At 34.2% G+C, this 14,743-nt stretch overlaps 1 pseudogene; it reads right to left on the bottom strand.

Moving 5' to 3' along the window:
- Positions 1–327: 327 nt before the first annotated feature.
- Positions 328–7,893, bottom strand: LOC141498745 (solute carrier family 25 member 16 pseudogene; annotated as a pseudogene).
- Between the last annotated feature and the right edge of the window lie 6,850 nt (positions 7,894–14,743).

Below are 14,743 nucleotides of genomic sequence, written 5' to 3'. Positions count from 1 at the left end.
ATCACAAATTATTAAATCTGAATCACAAAACAAAATGAACCCAGTTCATTTTAAAATCAAGCATAGTTATTCATTAAGTCTGACATAAAACTGGAATTTTATTTTTGTCATGATTAATACAAATGAAAAACTCAGAGGAACATGATAAAGCTAAGAGTAAATCTCAGAAAACCTGTAATTGGCATCAATGAATCTTATCAAATTCTCAGACCTTTAAACATTTTAATGAAATTGATTAACTTAATGAAACATCCATATTTAGCCTAAGTATGTATTTCATATCAGAAAATAAATTATTTGAAAAAAAATGACAGGAAGAAAGCATTTCTAATTTTTGGTTGACAAAAAAAAAACAAAAAACAAAAAAAAACGTTTAAGTAGTCCCATGCTAGGATTTAAGTTTATATATATTTTCAGAACTAAGACATTAGGGTGTTGTGATGAAAGTCTTACAAGCAAGGTAGGTGCATGGGAGATCAATACTCTTTAAGGTAACAAAAGTAAAAAATGAAATCTCTGCAAAGGGAACCATTCCTACAAGAGTAACCATCAGTCTTCCATGAAATACACAAAAACCACCGTTCCTTTGTATCAATTGTTTTGAATGTATGAACAGTTCCTATGTAGGTGTTTTCTCCCCATAACTAACTCTGCAGAACCCAGAACCTGTTTAGTTGAATTCTAACCATATCAAATGTGTAAGTACAGGTTACTACAGTAATGCCATTGTCTATGTCCAAAAATCTCAAGTTTTGTGGTAATTAAATATTTATAATTGTCAAAGGACATAAACTGAATTGCAACATATAGAAAGATCCTAATCACCTTTGTTCCATTACTTTTATATAGCCCAAGACAGTCTTCATTTCTGGGGACAGCACACAATGCAGAAAACAATCCTAAATGTTTGTAATAGTAATTGATTATATGCCTATATACCTATAACAATATCTTCTCTCGATCCAAAGGTGCAAAAGTGGTTTTTAGAAGATCCTGCCTCAAAGAATCACAGCCAAAAGAAGTCTCTGTGAGCTGACACTGTTTGTGGTGGGCTGGAGTTCCTTCCTCCTACTCCTCCAGTTCCAGGGATTGCCAGTACCACCACCTCTGCCACAGGACTGCCTGAGCTGGGGGAAGGGGTGTCTGCAATTGGGCACGCAGGAGCCTCCAGAGTTCAACTCATGATGGAAAATGATTTCAGGCTGACAATGCCCCACAGGTCAACCATGGAGTTCAGCAACTAATATTCCATTAAAGCCAATGGGGTGGAGTCCAAAAACATCATTTCTTACAGCATGGTAGTAGTATTCCATGACATGTGTTCCATTTTTTTATTTTGTAATTGTACAGTGGTTGATCATCTAATTTTCTAATTTGTTTCTAATTCATAGTTGTACCCCAAAGTGCTTTTATAAATATTTTGGTGTATATGCAGACTTTTTTTCTTATTATTGACTTACTTAGGGTATAATGGAATCATTGTTTTAAAAGCTTAGAAAGTATTTGTTACTTTCTGTGCATAATTCCAATTATTTTCAAAATGGATGTGTCATTTCATACCTCCACTAACAATGTATTAATCTGTTCCCATATTTTCTTTATGTATCAGAGTCATATTTGTGCCATAAGAGTATCACCCACAATAGCTCTGGTGTGAGTCTGGATATGAATTCCTGGGAGTCAGGTCGGGTAAACAAACATATCCAAACACAAAAGGTTGGGAAGCAAAAATCTACCAACTTTATTTTTGGAAACTCAGACTTTTTATACCAGAAACTTATCTCAGGAATGACCAGTTAAAAGAGAGACCCAGTTTTACAAGTTCCTGGGTAAATTTACAATATTTGTTCTTAGAAAAATGCATTAAAAAAAACCTTTTACAACCATCCTGGAGCCATAGATTATCCTAGGTGAGGGTTCACTGGTGAGTCAATAGATCCATACAATGAGCAATAATCCATACATACCTTTGATGAAGAAGATCACCAAGGATATGTGAATATCACTCCCTGGAGCTGACCCTCTACAGATTCCCCCTTCTTAGGCATGCTGAAGCTTTAGGCGGTGTCAGAACATCTATGTTTTGTCCCAGTGACAAAAGGCATTTAATACAAATGGGTATTATACACAATATCAATAATAATGCAAAGATACCAGGAAGCATGCTGACTAATAGGTTCATAAAATTAAAATGTTGAAGCCTACTAACAAAGTTAAACAAATTATTAATGCCTGAGTCCATTTCTATTTTAGGTGCCAATGCAATATCACTAACAATTTCATGCAATTGATTCATATCCATAGTTATAGAATCATTATACCATATTCCATTCAAATAACCATTATATTATCCCATGGACTAAGTGAAGTGTTATATTTTAAAGGAGTAACACAAATAGCAGAAAATCTATAATCACATTGCAATTGCCCCTTGTGTTCATTACACAGGTTTGTAATGTATTAATCAAATGATAAAGATCTTCATTAATTCTCTCCTGAGCATTTTCTGATAATTCTTGAATATATTTAGCTTCCAATTTTTTCTTTATTCCCTATGTGTACGGAAATAATCACTGAAGTAGCTGCTATAATGGCTGCTACGATACACAATGCAGCTAACACATTTCTTCTGCCTAATTCTCTTCAATGTTTTTTTCTAAGAACTCATCAGCAGGAGACATATACCAGCCTTCTACCTTGGTGCGTATTTTAGCAAATTTTGATTGTCTTATGAAAACAACATCATCATCCTCCACTTCCTTATTTATACATGCTCGAATAGTGCAATTGTAACATTTAACATTATATCCACCTTTTTTGTCTGATAATATTGACATCTTTGAAAGATCTTATCATGAAGGCAATATCTGGTCCTGTACATGCAGTCACAGACAATTTCTTTTCTGCATAATATATTTTGTCCAATATCTTGTTCCATTGGATATACTTTATTTCATCTATAGCTGCCATAGCCTTCCATATCTCTGAATTAGCTAACCCTATTTCTGGGTATATAATTGGTTTAATATAGCCTGGAGTAACCCGTGGAACAACTCTATCAGGAGAATTACCCACCTGTAGCAAAAGAGAATGATCATAAATTCTTCTATTTGGGGTATTATAGGCAACCCAGGGTGAAAAACATTCATTTTTGTTATCCCAATCATGTAAATTTAAACAAGGAAATTCTGTAGGAAATATCTTCCTTCCTTCAATATTTTCTTCAAATGGAATTCCTGATATTTCTAAGGTCCTAAATGCTCCCATGTTATAAATATTTGGATGAGTTGAATGTTTAGTTTTACTTAATTTAAAAGATGGTTCAACCATACACATTTTACAAAAACATATAGGTGTCACAGTATTTAAACAAGAGAAATTATGCCTAAATTTTCTTCTCAGCATCTCTTCTTTTGATATCTCCCGTAGGAACTTTGTTGTATCCCAAATAATCTGCATCTTCCCCAATTAATACAATTGCAGCCATACTCTCTCCCCATTGTAGAGCAGTGACCCATGGAGGGTTTCGAACTTAGGTTCAATATTCAATTCCTTTTTTACAGTTCCCAAATTGTTCATGAGTCATAAATTGTCCCATAAGTCCATGATGTATTCTCCTCTCCTTTTCTCTTTTCCTTTTCAATTTCTTAAGTGTAAATTATTCATTTTCTGTATTACTTGATTCATCTGCTCTGCATGGTCTGATGTTTCTTTCTGGTATCCAGATAGTTTCTCCATCTGTGGACAAAACAGAAGCATACCCTTGATCCCAGGTTATTAATGAATCCAGTCATTTTCATTGTTGATGTCTTAGGATCCTTCCATGTAACCATGCCCTTCTCTTCATGTTACACATATCCTTAAAAAATTTTTTCTGCCGGTGTTAATTGTTTTTCATTCCATGTTAAAAAATTCATGCTAAAAAAGGCGAGATTTACTCTTCTTCATTGTTTCCCCTTTGTCCCTATATATTTCCTCCTTCTTTTACACTTCCAGGAATCTCTTAAGATCTTTGTATTTTTCCTACTAAATCTAGACCAGTGGGGTTATAGGGAATACCTGTTATATATTTTATATTGTAATATAGGCAGAGCTGTTTAAATGCCATAGAAGTATATGCAGGACCATTATCTGTTTGTTTGGATTTTGGTATCCCTGCAATAGCAAAACAATCGAATAAATGATCAATCACACCTTGTGTGACCTCTGAACTTTGTGCTGTTGCCATCGCACATGAACCAAATGTATCTACAATAACATGAATGAATTTCATTTTTCCAAAAGATGTATAAATGAATCACATCCATCTGCCACAATTCATCAGGAACTTGGCCTCTAGGATTCTTAGAATAATTTGTAGGGGTAGGTAAATATGGAATTCATTGTTGACAGGATATTACTATATTCTTTGCTAGCTCTCTGGTGATTTAAATTCTTTCCTTAATAAAGAAGCATTCTAGTGAAATTTTTTGTCACACTGTCTAGCTTGCTCTTCTACTAAGCTTATAAGAAGTAGAAGGGTTAATTGATCAGCCCCATGATTGCCTTCTTATATTGACCCAGGCAATTCAGTGTGGGAATGTATATATTTTCAAAAAAGGATTATATCTATCTCATATAACTTCTTGTAACTCTTTAAAGACGATATAATTTTTCATCACTGCCATGTTAATTAAAAGCTGTTTCTATGTATCTGACCACATGACAACTATACTTACTATCTGTAAAAAAATGTTAAGGGTTTGTAGCTGTTCTATTGATATCATTAACTAGGCATATAATTGATTCTTTTGTTTTGATTAAAAAAATATATTTTTTTAAAATTGCATTTATACTTGGACCTACAGGTCTAGAATAAGGTCCATCACATTGTTCAAAAACTTCAGGTAACCTAGAGTGTCATAACTTTGGATATTTTCCCTCATTATCTCTATAGAGTCATCAATCATTAACTCCAGGCTTTGACATCATTACAGTAAAATAGCTTGTATTGATAAAACTAGATCATATAAATTTTCAACATCTTGCTCATCAGTAAATTGCTTAACTATGGGTTACATAATTTTCAATTTCCCAATCATTTTTCAAAGCCTCTCACATTTATTCAGCATTATTGGAAATAATCGCAGTTAAGCTATAAATTCCCAATTTCTTATACAACCTTCTTCTAATGTTACCATTTTGTTTTTTTAAAATTGAACATTATATTTTAAACTTACATGAAACATGTTTCCATACTAACATCTCATTCTCTTAAAGTTAACCTTATAACTAAAAATCTGTTACATGTAAATTTCTTTCACATCTTTGTTTTATAAGCTTATTTTACTCTTGTTCAAATATAGTCCTATTTTCCAAAAAAATAATATTCTCTATGAATATGATTTTATATATATATATATATATATGTATATATATATATGAAATTTCAAAAAATTCAATGTAAAACTTTTACCAATGCCTGGGTTACAGGATACATATATAATTACCTCTTAAATAACAGATATTAAATAAGTTACTTTGATCTTACATATAAATATCCCCTTTAAGAAACAGTAGGTGGAAGAGCACAGCTTTTCACAATCTCTGAGCCAAAAGACCTTGAGAAATACAACCTTGTTGACAAGGTATTCTCTAGTTTTCTTATAACATATCTTTACAAAGATGATGGATGATACTTCAATTCATCCATTGTTTGTTGTTGTGACACAACATCAAAATTTCAAAAAAATTGCCTGAATCTGTTCTTATACAAAGTTTACTGATTATACATACTGCATATCAGTTTAATGTATATTCCCTTTACTCCATAAAATTCTGTACTACATAAAAATTTCTTGAGACCAAATATTGCTAAAATTCCTTTTTATGTTTACATGATTTTCTTTAAAGCTCTCTTAATAATCGTATAAATTCCAAACATATTCAAAATCACCTTAAATTATTTTCCTTTTCAAAATATGAAAGTTTGCAAATCCTTCCTATCTGTATCAGTGCTATTCTAACTTCTCAGTATTCTTAACTTAAAAGAGCTTTCTATCCTCACTGACAAAATAATGTTCTGGGAATTGGAGATTCTTCACATTTTGAGATATCAAGGTAGTATGCTCCAATTATTTACCTTTACTGTTTATCATTCCTTGCTCATCCCCCAATTTTTTTATATATATATATATATATATATATATATATATATCATGGTAATTAAGACCAGTAATTTGCCAAATCAGTATCAGACCAGAAAAGAGACGCTAGAAAATAAGATAAAATAATAGAACCCCATCTCCTCCAAAAAACATGATTCTCTGGAAAATCTGTTTTGGCGCCAATCATGAGTTTTGGAAAAAAAGAAGATCTAATTTTGAAAATAGGGAATGGAAAGAGGATTGGCCAATCAGAATACAGAGAACAGCAGGCCTGAGAGATAGCTGAGAGTTTCTCTCTGCCTGTATTTTAAAGCCAACACAAATAGACACAAACGGAGTCAGAGCATTTAGAACAAGAGAGGCCCCCAAAATCCAGCAAACCCCACTCTGCTCTCACACTAGAGGGTCCCTTTAAACATTATACAAAGACAAAAAACAACAACCTAACACCACTGAAGGTGACAAATTTTCCGAGAAACCAGAGAAAAATGCCAAGAACCTTCCATTTTTCACAATACATTTTTCCATTCAAAGGTTTTGATATCTAACACTTCTTGATTTTAACTACAAATACCTATAACTTTTTAGAACTAGGCAAACAGTCACTCAAAAATCCCTAAGCCTAATTGGAATATTTCCTGTCCCCTATCAACTTAGAGTAACCCAAATAACTTCAACAGCCCTAAATCTTTTCTGGAAAGGGGAGTCTCTCTTTTTATTTTTTTTAAATCCTCAATCATCCCATTATTTTTTGTAATAACCAAATTACGTATTTTAAAATGAACCTGATTATCTTGTCTTTTTGAAATTAAATAGGATTTTTAAAAATTTAACATTTTATTTTATTTTATCAAGTCTTCATGAAATAATTCTCTCTCTCTTATCTAATGCTTTTTCTTAATTGCCCTCTCTCAGTTTACTTCAAGATCTAGATAAGAAGCTAGCTATGAGCAAACAAGCTGTCTGATCTCTCACTCCCATTGCTGCCTCCTTCTTTTTCAGGCAGTTTTAGGCATGCCTGTTCGTGGGCCTGTAAACTGTACCCAATATGGTTATTTACTCCTGCCCATGGACCAGTGCTAGAGAGCATTTCAAATGTTAGTCTTAACCCTGCTGCTTCATTTCTTTCAGCCTGACTAATATAATTCTCAAAAACTTCAATTTTCCATATTAAGTAATCTCCTGGTGTAAGAGCAGTTTTTGCTATCATGGTCCAATATTCTGGGGCTAATATTTGTCCACCTAATATTTCTATTATATTCATAACATATGGACTGGTGTTATAAATGCTTGTTGCTGATTTTAATTCTCTAAATGTTTTAAAATTTAAATTATTGTATTCAAACAATCCCTGGAATCCTTGGATCAGATTTCTCAAGCACAGGAAAAGAGAACAATGACTCTCTCATGTCCCATGGAATCTTCTCTCCCTTATCTATTGCTTTTCGAGCGCTATTTGAACAATATTCATATGGCCCTCATCTTTGGTAACATTTTCTTCTTTAGACCATAAAGGAGCAGAACGTGGGTTATAAGAGTTAGAAGGAGGTGATACTGGCTGGGGAGCCAAAACCTCCATAAGCCTAGGAGCAGCAGCCACTGCAGCAACCTGAGGGGGTGGGGCCCGGCATCCGGGAGACTCTGCAGTACAAGTTCCTAAAGCTGGAGCTGGGAGGAGGATTCTCTTGGGAAGGTATGGCCCTGCTGCCTTGGCCTCTATACCCCTCCATCCACCCCATACAGGCATGAGTCTGAAGGTGGCTTTGGAGGTAAAAGCCACCACTCTTTTTAACTCTTCTCTTCCTGCTTAATAGTTTGAACATCTACATCAACTTTTAATATACTCTGAGCCAAAGGAACATCTCCAGGTGGAGTCAGGCAGATTTTTAAAATATTCCACAATGAAACGACTCCTATAGGAAATGCCTCCTGACCTTCTTGTTTAAAATGTTCACTCATCTGTGTCTCCACAGTTTCCCATTTTTCAATACTTAATACTCCTTCTTCTGGAAACCAAGGACAACATTTTTGTACACATTCAGTAAATTCTTCCAATTGTTTTGTTGTTATTAACAAGCCTCTTTCTTTAACTATCTGCTTTAGCACTTCCAAATATTGTCCTCTATCCTTAGACTGTCCCTGTCTCATTTTAATCCTCTGTTTTAGACCTGCTGAAAAAATTATTTACCTTAGTTGCCTGCTGTTCCTTTATGAGTGCTCTTTTGACCTTCAAGTGTCCAGACTTTATCTTTCCTTTCAAAATTGATTCCCCTCCAGGTCCAACTGTCTGTCCATCAGTCAGTCGCTGTTTGGGCATCAGCTATCGCCCGCAATAGCTCTGGGGTGGGTCTGGACATGAGTTTCCTAGAGCCAGGTCGGGTAGACAAACATATCCAAACACAAAAGGTTGCAAAGTGAAAATCCACCAACTTTATTTTTGGAAACTCAGACTTTTTATACCAGAAACTTATCTCAGGAATGGCCAGTTAAAAGAGAGACCCAGTTTTACAAGTTCCTGGGTAAATTTACAACATTTGTTCTTAGAAAAATGCATAAAAGAAACCTTTAACAACCATCCTGGAACCACAGATTATCCTAGGTCAGGATTCACTGGTCAGTCAACAGATCCATACAAAGAGCAATAATCCATACATACCTTTGATGAAGAACATCACCAAGGATATGTGAATATCACTCCCTGGGGCTGGCCCTCTACGTAAGAGGAAGTTGATAAGACTCTTTTCTAACCTGTTTTTTCAAATAGTTTATATGGTATTGAGTTTAAATGTTTTTTTTAAATGTTTGGGAGAATTCACTTTCAATTCCCTGGTCTGGGGACGTTTTCAATGGGAACTAATTTATACCTTATTCAATTTCTTTTTTTAAGAGTTATTTGAAGTTTTTATGTTGACTTCTATTAACATGACAATTTAGATTATATTTGTAAGTATTAATTCATTTCAAATAGGTAGTCAGTTTTACAGTCTTCTGCTTGAGCAAAATAACATTGCTTTAATTTCATCTTCAAATAAATTTACCCTTTCATTTTTAGGACTAGCAATTTGGTTTTCTTCTTTTTTAATCAAATTAACCAATGGTTTATCTATTTTCTTAATATTAAAGTAAAACCAACACCTACTTTTTATGATTTTCCTATTCTCATTCTTGATTTCAAGATTTCCATCTTGATATTTAATTGAATATTTTCCCATTTGTTTTTTTTTATTTTAAAAATTTCATGCCCAATTTCTTGATCTTCTCTTTCTCTGTTTTATTGATATAACCATTTAGAAATAGAAATCCCCCCCCCCAAGCATTGCTTTGGTTGAATCCAAACAATTTTGGTATCTTGTCTCATTTTTGTAACTTTAATGAAATTATTGCTACATTCTCTGAATTATTTTTGATCCATTCATTCGTTAGGATTAGATTATTTAGTTTCTAATTAATTTTTAATTGCTGCTTTTACAACTTGGTAATTCATATTACATTTTGTAGTAAAAAAGTTCAGTAATTTTCTGCATTTCATTTTCCTGTTTTTCTACATTTCGTTATCAGGTTTTTGTTCCCTAATTGATGTTCATTTTTGTGAAAGTGCCATGTTCAGATTTTTTTTAAAAAAAGTTATTATTTTCCTTCTCCATTCAGATTTCTCCAGAAATCTATTATATCTAACAGTTGAAATATTCTTTTCATCTCCTTGACTCTCTTATTTATTTTATGCATATATTTTGCCTAATTCTGAGAAGGTGAAGTTGGGTTCACCAATTATTATAGTTTGACTCTTTCCTTCTGTAACTCATCTATTTTTTTCCTTTAAGAAGATGAATGCTTGGTCATTTGGTGCATAGGTGTTTAATACTGATATTACATTATTGTCTGTGGTAACTTTAAGCATCTTTTGCTTAATCTGAGATAATGATTGCTATGAATACCTTTCATATTTCAGTTAAAACTCTAAAGAGAGGGGAATTGTCTGAATCTTTATGCTTTGTCACACTGCTGTTTTATTCAGAGCTAGATATGGGAGTCTGAAAGTTTTTGGAGATCCCAAATTGATGCGATTTGGGAAAAGATTGGTCACTGCTTTCCTGGTAGTTTATGTTGTTGTGATTTCATTGTTAGTATTTTATTTAATATTTGTGCATTTATGACCATTAGGGAAATTGGTCTATAGTTTTCTTTCTCTTTTTTGACTCTTCCCAGTTACGGTCACAGCACCATATTTGTGTCATAAAAGGAACTTGGCAGAATTCTTTTTCCCCCTGTTTTCCCAAATAGTTTGTATAGTATTGGAATTAATTGTTTTTTAAATATCTGGTAGAATTCACTTGTGAATTCATCCTGCCCTGGGGATTTCTCTTAGGGGGTTCACTGATGTCTAGTTCAATTTTGTTTTCTAAGTGGAACAAAGTATTCTATTTCCACTTCTGTTAATCTGGGTTTTTATATTTTGTAAATATTCATCCATTTCATTTAGATTGTCTGGTTTATTGGCATACACTTTCACTTCCTGTTCATGACTGATGAATTCACCATTTTCATTCTTGACACTGGTCATTTAATTTTTTTCATTCTTTTTTCAAATCAAATTAACCAGAGGTTTTTCTTTTAAATTTTTCCCCAAAAGAGCAGATATTAGTTTGATTTTTTAGTTCAATGGTTTTCTTAACTTTTGGTATTTTAATTCTCTTTGATTTTCAGGATGTTTAATTTGTTATTTAATGAGGGATTATTAATTTCATTATTTTATAACTTTTTCTTAGTTGCATACCCAATTCACTAATTTGCTCTTTCTCCATGTTATTGATGTGTGGGTACATAGGCTGTTCTAACAGCCATGACACAAAGCATTTCCAAGTAAACCGCCACCTGGACAATCTCAGGAGCTGGCTTGCTGCCCCTAGAGATAAGGTGCGCCAGAGTCCTTGGGAGCTGGACATTATGCCCCACAGACCAAGGGCACTAGACACAGCTGTGTTTTATCACCTCCTCCCTAACATACCCCCTTATCCTGTAATGCAAGATGCTGAACTTACCCTGCTTGTGCACCCCCGCCCCCAATTCCCTCATTATCCTTTGTTCTACCCCAGAAGACCTAACAGTATATATGTAATAGCTAAGCAGTAATAAAATTGAGCTGGAGGCATAAGGCAGTAGTGGATTGACTCCTTATTCTCAGCTCTCCTCCAGGAGGGAGGTCGCCGCTGTGGGCCCCAAGGTGGAGCAAGCCACAACATTGATGTAACCCTATAGAGATATAAAATTTCGCCTCAGTTGAGCTTTGGCTGGATCCCATTCATTTTGGAATGTTGTATCATTGTTCTCACTCTATTTGATGAGATTAATGTTTGTTTCTATGATTTTTTTTTGCCTGCTCATTCTTCAGAATTCCATTATTTCATTCTTAATCAACTTTAATCTCTCTTTCCATGACCCTTTCCTAAGTGTAATTTTTATTATATCATAATCTGAAAAGAATGCATTTAATATTCCTGCTTTACTATATTTGAGTGTGATGTTTTTATGCAGTAATATAAAGGCAGTTTTTATGTAGGTGCCATGTACCACTAAGAAGAACATATTCTTATTTATCCTCATTCAGTTTTTCCAGAGTTCTATCATTTCTGACATTTCTAAAATTCTAATCATCTGCTTAATTTGTTTCTTAGTTATTTTGTGGTTGGATTAATCTATTTCAGAGAGGGCAATTTGAGGTTCCTCAGTAATATTGATTTATTGTCAATTTCCTCCCCTAACTCATTCAGTTCTGTTAAAAATATGAATGCTACACCATTTGCTGCACATGTTTATTGATTATCAATATTAATATTGATATTACTTTATTGTCTGGGGTAACTTGTAATTTTGTACTGCCATTCCCTCTTCTTTTCTTATACAATAAGATAGATTTCTATACAGATATAAATCTATATAGATTTCTATATTTCTATGTGTAAATCAGAGTAAGTTTCAAGCAATGCCCACCCACCTCCCTTCTTGACCTCCATTGTCATAGGTCTTTGAAATCTTTCAGTGTGGTCTAATTTATCCCATTCTTCCTCTCTCTTCCTTCTCCCAGTGCAGTCCTCCTTCTCAGGCCCTAACTTTTTTTCATTTTATCACTTCAAGATCAGTTTTTACCCTCATCCTCTAACTGTGTATAGTCTTTCTAATTGTCCTAATGGAGATATTTTCCTGTTTATCTTTAAATTTTTCTCTTCTGTTTTACATTGGAAAATAGAATTTCTGTTTAGCTATGGTATTTTCAACAGGAAAATTTTCAGCAGGAATGCTTCAATGTGCTCCTTTTCGCTGATAGACCATTTCCCCCATGTTTAGTTTTGCTGGGTTGTTGATGCTTGGTTGTAATCCAAACTCCTTCATCTCCCAAAATGTCATATTCCATGCCTTCTGACCATTTAATGTAGAGACTACCATATCCTTGCCACCTTACAGTGACTCATTAATATTTGAATTATTCCTTTCTGGCTGAAAAAAAAATATTTTTTTCCTTGACTTGAGAGTTCTGAAATTTGGCTATAATATTGCTAGGAATTTCCATTTAATAATAGTTCAATGTGTGATCAATGGATTCTTTCACTGTCTTATTTTACTCTCTGGTTCTAAGATATCAATAGAGTGCTCCTTAATAATTTCTTTAAAAGATGCTGTCCACGTTCTTTTTTTTAAATCGAGTCTTTCAGGTAGTTCAACAATTCTGAAATTATTTTCCAGCTTCTCTTTTGAATGTCAGTTTTTTCCAAGTGAAGTATTTTATTTACATATTGCATTTTTGCATTCTTTTGATTCATTTATTCTTGCTATTTCAGCGTCTTTAAATTAGCTTTTACTTCCTCAATTCTTTCTTAAAAAGATAATTTTCTTTAGTTAGCTTCTGTATTTTTTTTTCATTTGATCAATTCTACTTTTTATGGAGTTGTGTCTTTCAGGTGATTTTTGTACCTCTTTTATATGTTTTATGTTTTCTTTACCGAAATGATGACTCTATTTTTATGATTCTCTTCTATACCTTTCATTACTTCTTCCAGTTTTTCTCCTGTATCTCTTATCTGACTTTTAAAATCTTCTGACCTCTTCTTGGAGTGTTTTTTGGGCCAGAGATGCATTCATATTTCTCTTTGAGGTTTTACATGAAGATATTTTGGCACTGTTTCCCTCTTCTGAGTTTGTGTTTTCATCTTCCCTCTTGCCCCAGGAGCTTTCTCTCTTGTGACTTTCAAAATTGAGATCTGCTTTTGGGGAACAGGGACATCATCCCAAGTTTCTTGCACATGGGGTCAGAGGTCTGGTCTGAGTTTTGTTGCTCTTGGGCCTGAGGGAGGGCTAATCATTTGTCTGTTGTTCCTATACCTGCAGGCTTCCCAGGCTCTGCCACTAGCCTGATGATTCATGAATCCCTCTTTGAAACATGAGGTATTTCGTGAAACCATTTCACAACTATGACTACCCCACAAAAATCCCCAACTATATGCTGAAGCATACCACAGATGATCAATGTTTGTTGAATGAATGAATTTTATTTATGTGAATGGAGGTAATTTGACTAAACTTTGAAGATAATGTCAAAATGTATGTGTGTACATGTTTGTGCAAGTGCATATGTGTGTGTGTGTGTGTGTGTGTGTGTGTGTGTGTGTGTGTATGTGCTATGGTCAGAGAAGGTGGAAGCTAAAGCCTCATACTTTAAAGGTCCCTGTAAATCAGTTTTACTACCTCATAGGCTGAACTGTAGCTCTATCTCCAACGCACAGAGTCAAGAAGATCTAAGTTCAGATAATGCCGCTGTTATAATTTGTATGCCCTGAACAAGTCCCTTAACTTCTCTCTCCCTTTTTGGTCCCAGGCTAGGCTAATTAAGCTCAATGCTGAGAGGGTTTTCCTGAGGTTCTCATCTATCCATCTAGGAGGGAATAAACTTGTAAAGATACAGACCATGCAAATGATGACATTCATTATGATATAGAACAATGGGAAGGTATTTCGTTATAAAAAAAAAAGAAAGAAGCTGATCATATTATAATGGAATATATGTTTACTTATTAGGATTATTTGGGCTAATTGTATTGCAGAAGGAAATCTGCTCATGAAATCAGTCCTGTGGTGTCACCAGGACAGAATGAAGAATTCCCACAACCCCATTGAACCAGATCAGTTATTAGAAAGAGAACAAAGAAGATAAAAAGTCAGAGATGAAAATGATAAAGTGCAAATTTTCTAATGGGATGGGTGAAGCTCTTCTTACCGTTTTCATGAAAGTTAATTTACATTCTCTGTGAGTTTAGGGGTCCTGTTCCAAATCCCTTGCACCTGCCATTGATAAAGATATTTGGAGAGATTTTCCTTCTGTTAGGACAAGAGTTTTTCCTTGGGATGTGTGGTGAATTTAGAAGGGGATGAGTGCTTGGAGAACTCCAGTGCACTGGAGAATGAGCTCTCTTCCTACTCTTCCCTATCCTCAGGGCAACCTCGTGAACCATGTTTGGCCACATTCTTTTGGGGTGTCTGAATCTGTACACCTAGGTTTCCCAGTGGTTAGAGCATGAGGCCAGTAGATCCGAGTTCAAATCCAGTCT

This window comes from Macrotis lagotis, chromosome X, assembly GCF_037893015.1.
Source record: "Macrotis lagotis isolate mMagLag1 chromosome X, bilby.v1.9.chrom.fasta, whole genome shotgun sequence".
NCBI lineage: Eukaryota > Metazoa > Chordata > Mammalia > Peramelemorphia > Peramelidae > Macrotis > Macrotis lagotis.
The sequence above is the reverse complement of the archived record's forward strand: the minus strand, read 5'-3'. Positions and strand labels throughout refer to the sequence as shown.